Raw genomic sequence first — 15,394 nt, 5'->3', positions numbered from 1 at the left:
CTCTCTCTCTCTCTCTCTCTCTCTCTCTCTCTCTCTCTCTCTCTCTCTCTGTCACACACACACACAGCCCTTGATGTCAAGTTTCCAGGGAAAGCCCATAGCCCTGTCAAAGTCTGACATGTTCTGCTGATACCTTTCTTGCTTCTCCTGGTCTTTGCCATGACTGGAACAAACCTGACTCTGAGAAGGTAGGATTAGGTCTGTCAGCTATATCTCTGAGGCCCATCCTTTCTTCTTCCTCACCAGGCCTAATAAAAGCAAAGTGGCTAGCCTCATGACCCTATACAGCAGAACTAAGAGAGGGAGGGAAATCTCCACCTTCCGCCTCTAATCTTGGACCAGCCTCGGGGCCTTCTAACTGTGTGATTTCAAAGTCACATTACTTCCCAATGCTTCAGTTGCTTCTCTGGTAATAGAATTGAATGATCTTTGTCTGGCAAATGGGACTATGGTGATTTGAATGAGAAATGCTCCCTACAGGCTCATGTATTTGAACACTTGGTCCTCAGTTGGTGGTGCTGTTGGGAGGAGATTAATATAGTCATTGGGTAGAGGAAGTATATCACTGGGGGTTGGCTTTAAGGGTTTATAACCTAACCCCACTTCCTGTTTGATCTGCCTCTGCCTCTCACTCCCCATCTTCTCTGTTTCTTATGTGATAAAATATGATCAGAGAACTTGCTTCTCATGCCACTATGCTTTCACTACCATGATTGACTCTACCCCCTAGAACTAAAACCCAACAAAAATCCTTCCTTCACTAAGTTGCTGTTTATCATAATATTTGATTGCAACCACAGAAAAATAACTAATATACCTAATAAACTTGTAAGGAGACTTCTGTCATAGTTTTCCCAGCCAGTGGGCACATCTAAGTCAGCAGAGCTGTCACTCTTTTAGCAGTCATGTTTTATACCCAACACAATGGTCTCTCCTTCACACCTGCAAGCACAGACAGGTATAGATCACTGAACAGGTGACTGAAAGTCACTGTGTTTTCAAACACTTGTGGTTGGGTTTTGAATTACAGAAGTAAACAACGAAAGAATCCTCACTGTCACCAGTCCAATGATGAAGGTCACAGACGTGCCCCCAGGTTCTCTCAGTTCTTTACTGTCTCCAGAAGTATCTCATACATCATGGTTAGAGACATGAGGGAAATTATGTTTTTAATCTAGAAGTGTGATGAGCAAGCAGGTGTTGGTGCCATTTGCCTGATGGATCCTTGCTCATCTTTCCACTTGTGATCAGGCGTGGGTCATTCCTGGGCTATCTGTCTTTGTGCTGAAACTCCTCTGGGTGATTGCCTCTGAGCCAATGGGTTGTTCAAATGACAAACACCCACAATGTGCTACTGGCAGCCAGCCTGAATACCATACAAAGGAAGATAAGCCATATCAGTATTCTCTCTGAGGGAAGGTCACACCAGGCATGAGAAGCCACCTCTCACTATCCCCAAGCTTTTCAAGTGAGGGAACAGAAGCTTTATCAGAAAACTTCCTAGGGTGGAAAGTAGCAGATTTTAGGTATGTGACCTGTCTTCTAACTTCCAGTTGGTTTCTTTCTTTCTGTTTCCTGGTGTCACAAAGATACATGATTTATGTTATGAGTATCTCAGTTCATATGTGACCCTTGACTGAGGAAAATGAGGCAATAAGCAAGAAGTAGTCCTTCTGTAGTTTAATTATATATTTCTCCAAACCCAATTTCACATATTGCCAGTTCTCGTGTGTGTGTGTGTGTGTGTGTGTGTGTGTGTGTGTGTGTATGTGCATGTGTGTGTTATACATGTCTGTGTGTGTATGTGGTATGCATGTCCACATATGTGCATGTATATGTGTGTATGTGGTATGCATATTCATGTATGAGTGTGGTATGTATGTCTGTGTATATGTGGTGTGCATGTCCATGTATGTGTGTGTGGTATGCACATCTGTGTGTATGTGGTATGCATGTCCATGTATGTATGTGTATGTATAGTGTGTGTGTGAGAAAGTACATGCACACATGCATGTACATACATAGGTCAGAATTTGGTATCCTGTGTCATTTCCATCTCATTTTTTGATAAAGGGTCTCTCACTGAACCATGAACGTGGTGTTTCAGCTAGACTGGCCAGCTAGCAAGCCCTGGGGATCCTTTTGTCTCCTCCACCTCCACATCATTGGCTTTCCAATGCTTTCACACTTGGTTTTATTTATTGGTTGCTCAGGGATCAAACTCAGGTCTTCTTGCATGAGAAGAAAGGGTTTTCCTGATTGGGCCATCTTCCAGCACTGCTGCCAACTACATAGATTCAGAACTTGAGACAGAGAAGGAAGAAGCCACATGCCAAAAAAGAGAGAGGGAAGGAGAGAGGAAATGCTTTTCTCAGGGCCCCATTTGTAACCAACACCAGGACTTGCAATAGCATGCCTGGGTGAGCCTTGTGGGGCATCACACAGGGCTCACAACCAGCACAGGGTAAATTAAGCCCTAATCATAACTGCTTTTGTCTCCTGATGATGTTTTGTCTTCTATGACAATTTCTGCAGAAATAATTGATTTTATGGCTTGATTTCATTCCTTGCCTATCATGTTGAAGACATAAACACATAATGAGATTGTTGTCTAACATTCAGTGAGATTAAATGCCAGCAGAGTATCTGGGATTAATCAGCCCCATTTCTGTCATTAAATTAGTCAGAACAACTGGAGCAAACAGGCAGGTTTTGCTCAGCATGCGAGCCTGTCCCCAAGGTCTCAGAAGGAGGCCTTGGCAGACCGCAGCTCAAGTTGCAGCTGACACCAGGCCTTCTCCAGCTCTACAGCTGAGTGAGGTTTCCACACTCAGCAGGGAGGTCTCCAGTCTGGAAAGTGACTGGGGCATGAGGTAGATAGTTCGCGGGTCCTGTAAAGGTTAGAAGCAGGGGAGTATGATCAGTGAATAGCTTGTCCAAATGTTAAAGCTCAGATTCCGAAAATAACAATAAATGCCTTCACTCTTAGTCAAATAGTCAGATAAAATTCAGAAAAAAGTCGAAGCTTTTTTCTTCTCTCTTTCTTGTATATGTGTACGTGTGTATGCTGTTCATACATATTTATATGTATGTTTGCATGTAAGCAGTGTGTGTGTTTGTGTGTGTGTGTGTGTGTGTGTGTGTGTGTGTGTGATCTACCTTATTCTTTGAGGCAGGGTCTCTCAATCAAATCTGGAGGCGACCAATATGCTCAGTTTCACAAAGCAGCATTTTTGGGGAATCACATGTCCCTAATTCCAAAACTACAATTACATGCTTCAAATAGCCACACCCACCTAGCATTTATATGTGCTCTAGGGTTCTGAACTTTGGTTTTCATAAATATTTAGCAAACCCTTTAAGTACTAAACCACCTCCCAAGGCTCACTCAGTCTTTCTTTTTTCTTTTTGACTTTTCTTGGGTTTTGTTTGTTTGTTTTCATTTTGCTTGTATGTTTGTTTGTTTTTTTCTATCAGAGCCTTGGTATCAGGGTAGCCAGGAACTCACTATTAATCTCAGACAGGCCTGGAATTTTGCAGCAGCCTTCCTGTTTCTGGGGTGTTGGGGTTCCGACTGTGATTCAGTATACCTAATCTCCAGTTTATTTTAAATTTCAGACAACAAATAATTTTTCAGAGTACAACATACACAATACTTGCAAAATATTTATACTAAAAAAAAAATCTATGTGCTGCCTAAAATTAAAAGTTAACCAGTCAGATTCCATTTTCATTTATTAAAACAAGTTACAAATGTCTTCTGCCGGTCTCTGTGCCCTAAGGTCCTTCATTCCATCAACAGCTGCTTCTCCAGTACCAACTCTGTGCCAATCTCTTTTAGAGCAGAAGAAAGGGACATTAGAAAAGAGGACGATGCTTCTCAGGCATGAAGACTTGAGTCTGACCTTGGGAAGCCATGTGAAAGCCAGGTGTGGCAGCAGGCAACAATGTCATCTTCACAGGCGCAGAGATAGGAGGGTACCTAGGACTTGTTGGCAGCCAGTCTAGCCAGGCGATTCAGACTCCATGACAGGGCCTGCTCATTTCTAATCCCAAGAAGTCAAGTTCTACGATGGTTTCCACCATGCTGGAACTCTGCTGCTCTCTCCAGCTATGCTACTCTTGGATGGGGTCACACTTGGCTTCATTTTTCAACTTTACACAAACCAAAAGTCATCTGGAAAGAAGTAACCTCAACTGAAGAAATGCCTCCCTCAGGCTGGCCCGTGAGCATGGTGCTGAAGCTTTTTTAAAATCGCCCATTGATGTAGGAAGTCCCATCCCACTACGGGCGATGTTATCCTTAGGCAGGTGGGCCTGGGCTGTACAAGACACATTGCTGAGAAAGCAAGGGGAAGCAAGCCAGGGAGCAACACTCCTCTACTGTCTCTGCTTCAGTCCCTCCCTCTAGGTCCCTTCCCTGCTTCAGTTTTTGGCTCGGTCTCCCTTTACGATGGATTGTAAGCCATAAGCCAAACAACCCCTTTCTTTCTCAAATTCATTTTGGTCCTGGTGTTTATCCAAACGTGAGGATGGACTTCGAGTTTCATGTCCTGCCCTGCCAAAACCTGCAAGTGCACATGTGGTTGTGAGTGCATTCTGTACATGCAGGTGTGCAACTCCAAATGCGTATGCAGCCCAGCTTTCTCAGCTTCCCAAGTTCTATGTCCTGTGATTTTAGTTACTGTCAGTCACATTAAGAAAATATGACATAGACAAAAGCAAAAGAGAGCAGCTGCTGAGACTTACATTGGGCACTGAGCTGAGCAAGAAGACGATGTCCAACTCCGGCTACAGGACATCTCGCTCCTGCTGTCTGAGCTCAGTGTTTCCGCACTGTATATGCTACCTTCCAATTAGTTATTTCAAAGGTATCTCAGACATCAGATCACACCAAGGAAAACTACTTGCATGTAGTATTCCAGGTGCCTGCTCGGGGTCTCGGAGTATACCCCACCGTTGGATAAAGATGGACTATTGTAGATATATTATTTCTTTAAAAAAAAAAAAACCTTTTCATTGATTCTTTGTGACATGCACCCCAGTCCTGTTCATCTCCTCATCCACTCATGTCTGCCCTTTGCCCTTGCAACCTCCACTCCAAAATAAAACGCTCACAATCAAACGAAAACAACAAAACAAGCGTAGAAACCATCTCATCTCAGAAGCTGTAGTATGCCACACTGTGCACCATAGTGTCTTCCTCTCACCATACATCTTCACTTACAAATGTTCACTTCAATAAGTCATTGGTCTGGTTCAAGTGACACCATCTGGCTTCTGTGACACCATCAATATGGGATCCTCACAGGTCCTCCTCTCGGTTGTCCTGTTGTTGGCCTGTGTCATGAAGACCCTAAAGCTTTGGATCAGCAAGACTAGCCCTTTCATGTGTCCCAACCATTAGCAGCTGATACAGATTTTTGGAGTGGGCCAATTCAGAGTTCAGGATCTGGCCTGGTGGTTAGCTGAGCTGGTCAGCCCATAGGCTCTCCCTCATTCTGTCCACCAGCATGAGTCCTCCAACACTACTTCACTAGGCCACCCAATGCTGCCATAGGCAGAAGTCAGGCACTGAGCTGAGCAAGAAGACAATGTCCAACTCCCACTACAGGACATCTCGCTCCTGTTGTCTGAGCTCAGTGTTTCCGCACTGTATATGCTACCTTCCAGTTAGTTATTTCAAAGCTCTCCTGCTCTCATGCCCTCAGAGGTAGCTCACCAGCACCCGCTCTTCCAGAGCCAGTTCCACTGTGCTGCCCTGATGCCCTCCCACCCCAGTGCTGCAGCCTGTGAAGGGCTGGACCTGCTCTCCTCCCCCTCTCACATCCTCCGGGTTGGCTTCCCTATGATTTCGCCATCAGGGCCAGTTCCACTGTGGTGCCCAAGTGAGGTACAGGGCCAACTCACCCCACTCTATTACCCTACGGTCAACTCTTCCAACTGCCTCAGGTGTCAAGGGGTGAGGAGGCAGGAAGCATGTCATCCCTCTCCCTGGTCCCACACAGCCACCTCACAGCAGGAGATAGTAGGGCCAGCTCCTGTGCTCTCACCCTTGGGACCAGCATACCTGTGCCCCCTCCACCAGGGCCAGGCCTACTATGCTACCCAGATGAGCCATAGGACCCACTCTACAAATTATTTCTTGATGATATGTTAATTAATTATTTGAGAATTTTGTAGTTTCATAACATCCCCCAAATCCTCTCGAACCCTCCACCTTCCCTCCTCACCAAGTCTGTGTACTTTTTTATCTTAACCCATTAGATCCGGTTTGTGTTGTCCAAATACTTTAGGGTATGGGGCCTACTTTATCCTATGGTCAGCATACCAGGGTCACAACCTTAAAGAAAATTGAATGCCCCTCTCCCAGTAACTATCAATTGCCCATAAGTCCTCACATATGGGTGGAATTTGCTGCCTACCTCCTAGCTTCTTGCTGGAATTTTGTCTGCCTTGAGATTATGCTTGTCTTGTGCATGTTGTCATAGCTTCGATGAGTTCACATGTGTAACTAACTGTCCAGTGTCTGTATTTGTGTAGTCATCCACTGACATGGCCCTTCCAATATTTCCACCCTCTATTTCACAATGATCGCTAAGCTCTAGGGAGAGGTGTGTACATATATTCTTAAACCAACGTTTTCTCTTGCTCAAACATATCTCTTCCTCCATTTTCCAGTTTGCTGTCTTTATGGGCTTTGGCACATTATTGGCCACTTGTGACAGAGCCTCAGATATTGCCATTTTAGAGCATCAAAGGGTTAAACATTGCAAGTTTGGGGTAGTAAAAATTAATATCGGGATGAGATTATACCTGGAGAGCCCTTTGCCCTCAGATTCCACTTTAGCTTTGTCCTTCCTGGCCCAGCAAGCTTTCAGAAGAGCAAATCTATATGATGCAACAGCAGATCCCGACCCAAAGCTTTCTCTTCCCTTATTGCTTTACTGCTCTTACCCTAGTGTCATTTCCTGGCAAAGCTATGGGAGAGCACCAGAGTGGTTCAGAACCCCAGGCATGGATCACCACTCAGTGGACACGGGGCTACCCATTAAAGCATGCGCACATGAGTTCAGTCTCTAACACCTCTGTAAAAAGTCTGGCATGGTGTTGTGTGTCTGTAATCCTAGTGTTGGGGAGAGAGAAGCAGGAGGATCCCTTGGGCTCCCTAACTAATTAGTCTCTCCTAATCGGTAAGCTCCAGGTTCCCTGAGAGACCTTGTCCCAAAAAAGTAAATTGATGAATGACGATTGACAAATTCAATCTTGTGTAGGTCCACTGGGATCACGGGTGCACTGGCTGCATCAAACTCTGGGCAGTGTTCCTTTCTATCTTCAGGCTTTTCCACTCTATTCTTTCTGTTATTTCTCCCACAGCATTCTCTTAGAGGAAGCGGTATGAATGTCCTGCACAGGGCTGAGCCCTCAAACCATCATTCCCTCCTGAACCACTTGTTACTGATGTCTTCTGGAAGAAGGGAAGTCACCATCTTCAATTGTGAATCCACTGATGGTCACATCAGGTTTTAAGGGAAAGTTCCAAACTCATGCCCTGGTTAAATTCAACAGACCTTGAAGCAAAACAAAAGATATGAATGTGGCAAAGGGACTTTTGTGGGGAAGGGTTTGTCTTGGAGTGGGAGGGAGATGAGGTGGGGGTTATAGTATCAGAATAAAACATATACATATATGAAACCATCAAGGAACAAACTCAGTAAAAGGCTTTTGTTTTAAATAAAGATGGAAAGCGATCTTGTCTTGCTTAATGTGCCCATCATTGTGATCAAGCACAATGACCAGAGGCAAGCTGGGGAAGAAAGGTTTTCATCTTGGGGTTCCACATCATGTGCCACTACTGAGAGAGGTCACTGGAGGAGTTTAAGTAGGAACTGATAGAGGCTAAGGATGGGTGCTGATTCCTGGTTTGTTCAGCTTGCTTTCTTCTAGAACCCAGGGCCTCCAGCCCAGGGGTGGCCCCACCCACAGCTTGCCTAGCTGGTGCCCTCTTCCACTGTGTCTCCCCTCCTCATCCTCAAAGGGAAGAGGTTCCACTTCTCCACAGCATGTGACCAGAGTCCCAGTGTGTGTCCGGGCCTGTGGTCTCCTCTCACACTGCTCCTGTGTTACACCTACAATCTTCTTCCTCCAAGATCCCATCCTCCCTCATCTTGATGCTCATCCCTCCACTGTGGCCGATTGTTCCCACCTGCTCCATAGGCGTAGATCAAATATTACAAATTTGCAAGGTACCTCTCTATCCCCTGAGTCTTGCATTCCTCTAAGCTACCACTGGCTTCAGATTCTACTTAAATGCCCATGACTCTGGCTGCTCATAACGAGAAACAGATGTCCTGGAGTTGCTATGGAGACCAAATGCATCAAGGAAGGGCCTGCTCAAAGCCTGAGCAAAACTAGAAGCTGTGTGGCTGGTATCAAGTGTCTCATGGTGTGTTTGGGGGCACACTCACTCATTCAAGGGAGACTTTTTATTCTAAGCTTTGTATTTCTTGGGACAAATGCACTCAGTCCACATGTGGCCAGTGATGGGATGTCTGGTTAACTGTTTCTCTCTGATTACACTGCACACTCTGTAGCTGCCTGAACAGATTAGCTCACACTATAAATTCTGAGACAGCAGGAATTGATTCTCTACCATTATGAAAACAAGGAGGGTATTTATTAATTTTCCATATCTGTGATAAAAAAAAATGGCCAAGGTAACTTATAGAAGAAAGAGTTTATTTGGGACATGGAGTCCCAGACATTTAGCATGTGTGGTGGCAAAGCAGAGGTAGAAGGTGGCAGGTGACAGGTAGTAGGTACCAGTTGACAGGTAGCAGGTGGCAAGTGGCAGGTGGTAAGTGACAGGTGGTAAGTGACAGGTAGCAGGAGCAGCAAGCCCCTTAGGACAAACAACAATATGACCTAACTAGTACCCTCAGAGCTCTCAGGGACTAAAACACCAACCAAAGAGTATACATGGTGGGACTCATGGCTCCAGCAGCATGCGTATAGCAGAGGATGGCCAAGTCAGTCGCCAGTGGGAGGAGAGGCCCTTGGCCCTGTGAAGGTTCTGTGCCCCAGTGTAGGGGAATGCCAGGGCCAGTAAGCAGGAGAGGGTAGGGTGGTGAGAAGGGGGAGGGGGAGGGAACAAGGGTTTTTGTTTTTTCATTTTATTTTATTTTATTTTATTTTTATTTTTTTATTTTTGGAGGGGAACCTGGGAAAGGAGATATTGTAAATAAAGAAAACATCTAATAAAAAACTAAAATAAAATTTGAAGAAAAAAAAAAAAGAGTTCACATCTTCGACCACAAGCAGAAAGAGAGAGCTAGCTAAAATCTCAAAGCCTGCCTCCAGTGACATACCTCCCCCAGCATGGCCACCATATCTCCTAGTCATCCCCAAACAGACACCAACTGGGATCCAAGTATTTAACTTCCCGACGTTTATGGGGCACATCACATTCAAATTATCACAGAGAAGTAGCCAGGGCCAGACACCATCACCTGCCTTAGAGGACAATCCCTCTCACATCTTCCCATCCCTGATGGCTCTGGAATCCATTGGCTTATGGCTCTAGCCTCACTCTCCAGCATTACCTGATCTCTGCACAGCCTGTTGTCTTTTCCTGTAAGGATCTGTCATCACTCTGAGCCTAACCTAATCTGTCTCACTGTTCTTAGTTTAAATGCATTTGCACAGACCCTGTGTCCAAGCAAGGTCGACTTTCCAGAGGTGGGGAAGCAGGTTTTGGAGGTATCTTCTGGGGCACACTCAGCCCATCACATTCCTCATAAAGGAAGAGGGTGTTTTCTATTTGACTCCATAGCCACTGCTGCTTCCTCCAGCCATACCCACCCTGAGCTGAGTGTTGATGGAAGTGAATGTTCAAGGAAGGGGTGGTCCTGGTTCTGACTGGTGGAAGGTGGCTTGATTTGCAAATGAAAGTCACGCTTTGTGGGTTGTTGTTGAACACAAACCCAGGAGGGCTCTGGGACCTAAGTAGCCAAGACACCTGCTTGAGCAAGTCACAGGCGCACAGGGCACTCACTCCAAGTGAAGGCCACAGGGCTCACAAAGCCAGGGAGGAGTTTTCTGGGAGTTGATTGGTAGAAGCAGAGGAGATTGTGTCCCAGGCTAGTGGAGCCCAAGGAAAAAGGTGATCATACTTTACGCCGAGGCATCAGAGAGGCGTGCAGGTGGACGAATGGCTTTTTAGTGTGAAAATGGAAATTTTATCTGGGGAAGAGGACAGATAAGCTTTGTGGTTGCCAACACTGGAACAGTAAGGTGGTACATTGATATATGCTGAGCACATGTTTATACAGATAGATGAAACTGCAGAGGACCTCAGAGGTGCTGCCTCCTCTCATAGGAGCCCACAGAAGAGTCCACAGAGCTGCCTGCAGCTGGGGTACATTATCTGTACCTTGAAGAAGCAAGATAGATAAGCCTGTGACAGCAACTTCCTTAGCTAAGTTGCCTGAGGCTACACAGTGAATCGGGATGGGACCTTGTCTGCCCAAATGCACAGTCAAGGGTGGCCCAGGCTGGTGAATAAAGGGTAGGTGACATGAATACATTTTTGACATGACAGTATATAAATATTCCATGACACACAGCAGCCAATACTGGTTTCCATCTAAAATTCAAATCTAACAGGATAGGCTGTATGACATCTGCCAATCTTAATACAAGCACACCCCTACACATATCATGCATATACCAACACATCACATGTAACACACAATCTAGAAAACACACACATACACCTATACCATGAACATAGTCCACACAAACATACAATGCATATAACATATGGAATATGTACAATGATACCACATACAACATGTATATCAATGAAATGTGCATGATGTATAGCTTACAACATGAGCACATGCACAATATATTCATCACACCTGAGAAATGAGTGCAACATCTATGCCACCCATCTGAGATGTAAGAAGTTACACACTCTAAGACCCTGACCCTCAGTCAGTGGTACCTACTTCAGACGCCCCTGAGTGAGACACAGATCAATGCAAAAGCAAGAGGTTTATTTTCTGAGCGTAGGAGTCGAACTCCAATTAGTCCCTCAAGGCAAGTGACTAGAAAGCAACCCTGAATGGCTATTACAAGCAGTTTTTATACTTTTTAGGGGCACAAGTTACATCACCAAGATTACAGTTCAAACTTATTGGCTAAGCATATTGATCTTTAAATCTATTGAGTAGCAAGCATGACACTCATTTGAACTCTACCTGGGACTTTTCAGAGGGTCAGGTGACTATCAGTCAATACATTTTGAGAATTTTTACCCAATAATGTTTCTGTGGGTGGAGAATGGAATGTGGCCTACCCTTGACCCCAGGCAGGAGGGGAAAGCTGTAAGGAGGGTGTGGGACTGGAAAAAGCCCTTAGGATCCCTCAACACAATGCTCATGTGCATAAGACACAGAGATACCCATAGAATAATCTGGAATACGTGAGCCCACAACACACATGACCACATACACGAGACATGTCACAAGCAACACAATCTCACGACCACATACAACGTACACAGCACACCCATAACATACAGGACATGCACCAGCAGAAGTGGGGTGCTTCCTCGGCAGCAGCTCTTTCCCACTGTCACATGGACTGTCACTATTCCACTCTGCCCCTTGCTTCTCAACTCTTCCAATAGATGGTGATCCAGGATCCAACCTGAAACATTCAGATGACAAGTCTAGTCCAGTGCACTCTTCTTCCAGGCCAGTGAGGGATTTTTCTGAGCTCAGCAGCTCCTGACTCCTCGGTCATCCAAGTCATGAGGTCCCTACCACCACCCATTTTTCCCATTTTTCCCTACCTCTTACTTTCCCTACAAACCACACCTTCTGAGGCATTGATTTATTCAACAAATGCTAATATGGTGGGTCTCATCTAGAAGCTGGGAACACAAAAGCAATATAGGCAAAGTCACTCACTTAGGAGCCTCAAGCCCTAGGCTCCTCACACATTTAACTCCAATGCCTGGCACACGGTGAAACTGCCATGTATGTAATGTTCCATTCTGTGTCAGGAGTTGGGTGGGGAAAGTGGGAAAGCTTCCACATTTCACCATGCCTGACAGTTCTAAATTGCCTTCTCTTCCTCCTCTCCTTTTTGAGACAGGCTCTCACATGTAGCCCTGACTGGCCTAGAACTTGCTTTGTAGATCAGGCTGCCATTACATATTCTCTGGTCCTCCTGTCTCTGTTTCCCTTTTACTAAAGGTAAAACTGGACAGCCATCATCAAAGCTGCTGGATAGACATGCCTGACGTACTTCCCCTTGTGTAGAGGAAGAAAACAAGAGAAAGATAACAGCAATTTCTACAGAGCCTGAGGCAGAGGGCTTGAGTTGCAGGGCAAAGGGACAGGGGTGTTTCAAAGCAGGAAGACACATGCCAGCCTCACAAAAAGAAACTAATCTTATAACACTGAAGAAGTAACCTCTACCAAGAGGGACATGGCATGATGGGCAGAGGGCAAGCAGGAGACCATCCCCCAGAAATAGGGCAAGCAGGAGACCATCCCCAGACAGAGGGCAAGCAGGAGAGCATCCCCAGACAGAGGGCAAGCAGGAGACCATCCCCAGACAGAGGGCAAGCAGGAGAGCATCCCCAGACAGAGGTCAAGCTGGAGACCATCCCCAGACAGAGGGCAAGCAGGAGACCATCCCCCAGAAAGAGGGCAAGCAGGAGACCATCCTCCAGACAGAGGGCAAGCAGGAGAGCATCTCCAGACAGAGGGCAAGCAGGAGAGCATCCCTCAGAAAGAGGGCAAGCAGGAAATCATCCCCCAGAAAGAGGGCAAGCAGGAGACCATCCCCAGACAGAAGGCAACCACCCCCAGCCAACTCTGCTATCACCATTGACACCAAGACACTCACTATAGGAGGCTCCAGGGACATGTGTAACCCTGAATCCAGACTGAGGAATTAGACTCCACTATTGTGCTGCCCTAGCAGAATCCAGCATCCCAGACAACTCCCATGCCCAGCTGTTGCTGCGTGGAGATGCTCTGAGATCATGTTCACCCCTCCCATGCCCTGGGAAGCAACTGGGTAGCCCATCTTGAGACCTCAGCTTGCAGAGTACCCAGAAAACAATCTTATGGTTCTGCCTACCTGTCCATGGCCCTAACAGCATCTGTATCTTGAGTAGTTCAGTCTTGAAGCCCTGGAAAACAGTTGAGTAACCTATCATTGCCTCAGAAGGCCCCAGATTCCTCCCCTTCCAATTGCAGAAAGAAGCCAGCTGTCCTTACCCTGACATCTTTAATCTTAGAAACAGCTGGCCAGACAATCTTGAGCAATTTAGCCCACAGACAGTTACAGTTCAGAGGAGTGATCCTACCCATCCATAATCATGGGGGGCAGCTGAAGATCACCTTTTTTTATTAGATATTTTCTTTATTTATATGTCATATGATTTCTCCTTTCCCAGTTTCCCCTCCAAAAAAAACAAACAAACAAAAACAAGAACAAACCCCTGTTGCCTCCCCCCTCTCCATGCTTGCCACCCCACCCTCTCCCACTTATTGGCCCTGACATTCCCCTACACTGGGGCACAAAACCTTCACAGGGCCAAGGGCCTCTCCTCCCACTGATGATCGACTTTGCAATCCTCTACTATACACATGCTGCCAGAACAGTCAGTCTCACCATGTGCAGTCCTTGGTTGGTGGTTGAGTCCCTGGGAGCTCTGAGGGTGCTAGTTAGTTCATGTTGTTGTTCGTCCTAAGGGGCTGCAAATCCTTCAGCTCCTTTGGTCCTTTCTATAACACCTTTATTGGGGAAAAACAATGAATTTATGAAATTCTTAGAGAAATGGATGGATCTAGAGAATATCATCCTGAGTGAAGTAACCCAATCACAAAAGAACACACATGATATGCACTCTCTGATAAGTGATTATTAGCCCAGAAGTCCGGAATACAGGAAGAACAACCCACAAACCACAAGAAACTCATGAAGAAGGAAGACCAAAATGTGGACATTTCATTCCTTCTTAAAAGGGGGAACAAAATACCCACGGAAGGAGTTGTAGAGACTAACTATGGAGCAGAGACTGAAGGAAGGACAAGCCAGCCTAATATAGCTATCTCCTGAGAGGCTCTGACAGTACCTGACTAACACAGATGTAGAGGTTCACAGCCATCCACTGAACTGAGGATCACCTTTTGAATGACTCTAAGAAGTACTACTCAAGTTCCTGTGGCCCCAGAAGTAGTTAAGCTGCCTATTCTAGAGTCTCAGCCCATGAAGGTCTGGGAAGCAGATGGTTGGTCTTTTCTCCTGTCTTTAAGACAGGACTTTCTGAACACACTGAGCCAAACCATCACTGTAAGGTTATCTGTGAAGTGGTAGGTTCATCAGTCTGGCTCATCCACTGGTTGGCTTTCAGATGCTGAGGGACACCACCCAATACCAAACATGCTGCCCCATGGCCATCTATGCTCACCAAACATGCTGCCCCACGGCCATCTATGCTCACAAAACATGCTGTCCCACGGCCATCCATGCTTACCAAACATGCTGTCCCACGGCCATCTATGCTCACCCACTTGTTTTGTCCTCTTATGAAGATCAGGATGTGATCAATGCCCAACATCTGCAGCAAGGGATGCCACATCTAAAATTGCCAAAAAACCTTCCACAACTAGAAATCCAAGTCAGAACCTACAGCTCACCCCCAGCAGAAAGCTCTTCCTATAACTCTGGCAGACCCAGCTGACCCACTAGATGACACAAGGACTTGAGAAGCATGAAAAAAAGCATGCTAGCTCCCAAGGAACACAAAACTTCTGAAGACAGACTTCCAAGCAAAGGACAGCTGATAAATTGCAAAGAATTCCAAAGAATGGCTTTTTTTGAGGGAAATTAAGGAGATATAGAGAGATCACAAAAAGAACCAAATGTAACCCTGAATAAGACAGACAAAAACTGGTCAGGTAGAAGAAAAAGAAAAGATCTCAGATGAAAGAAATATTTTACTGAGATAAAATAAATGGGGAAAAAATATGGTGTCTTCCTTTGTTTTCTGCTATTGTGATAAAGTACCATGAGCAGAAAACAACTGGGAGAAGAAAGGTTTTGTTTCACTTTACAGTCTACTGTGAAGAGAAGGAACTCAGGGCAGGAACATGGAGGCAGGAACCAAGACCATGGAGGAACACTGCATACTGGCTTGCACCCCCATGGCTTTCACTCCATGGCTAACTCAACCATTTTCATACAACCCAGGATGACCCGCCAAGCTCTCATGTCAATCACCAATCAAGAAAATGCTTCACAGGCTTAGCCAGAAGCCAGTCTCATGCAGGCATGTCTAATTGAGGTTTCCCTTCTTCTTTGAGTT

The sequence above is a fragment of the Mastomys coucha genome, unplaced genomic scaffold, assembly GCF_008632895.1.
Source record: "Mastomys coucha isolate ucsf_1 unplaced genomic scaffold, UCSF_Mcou_1 pScaffold11, whole genome shotgun sequence".
In the NCBI taxonomy this organism is placed as follows: domain Eukaryota; kingdom Metazoa; phylum Chordata; class Mammalia; order Rodentia; family Muridae; genus Mastomys; species Mastomys coucha.
This window is presented reverse-complemented; position numbering follows the sequence as displayed.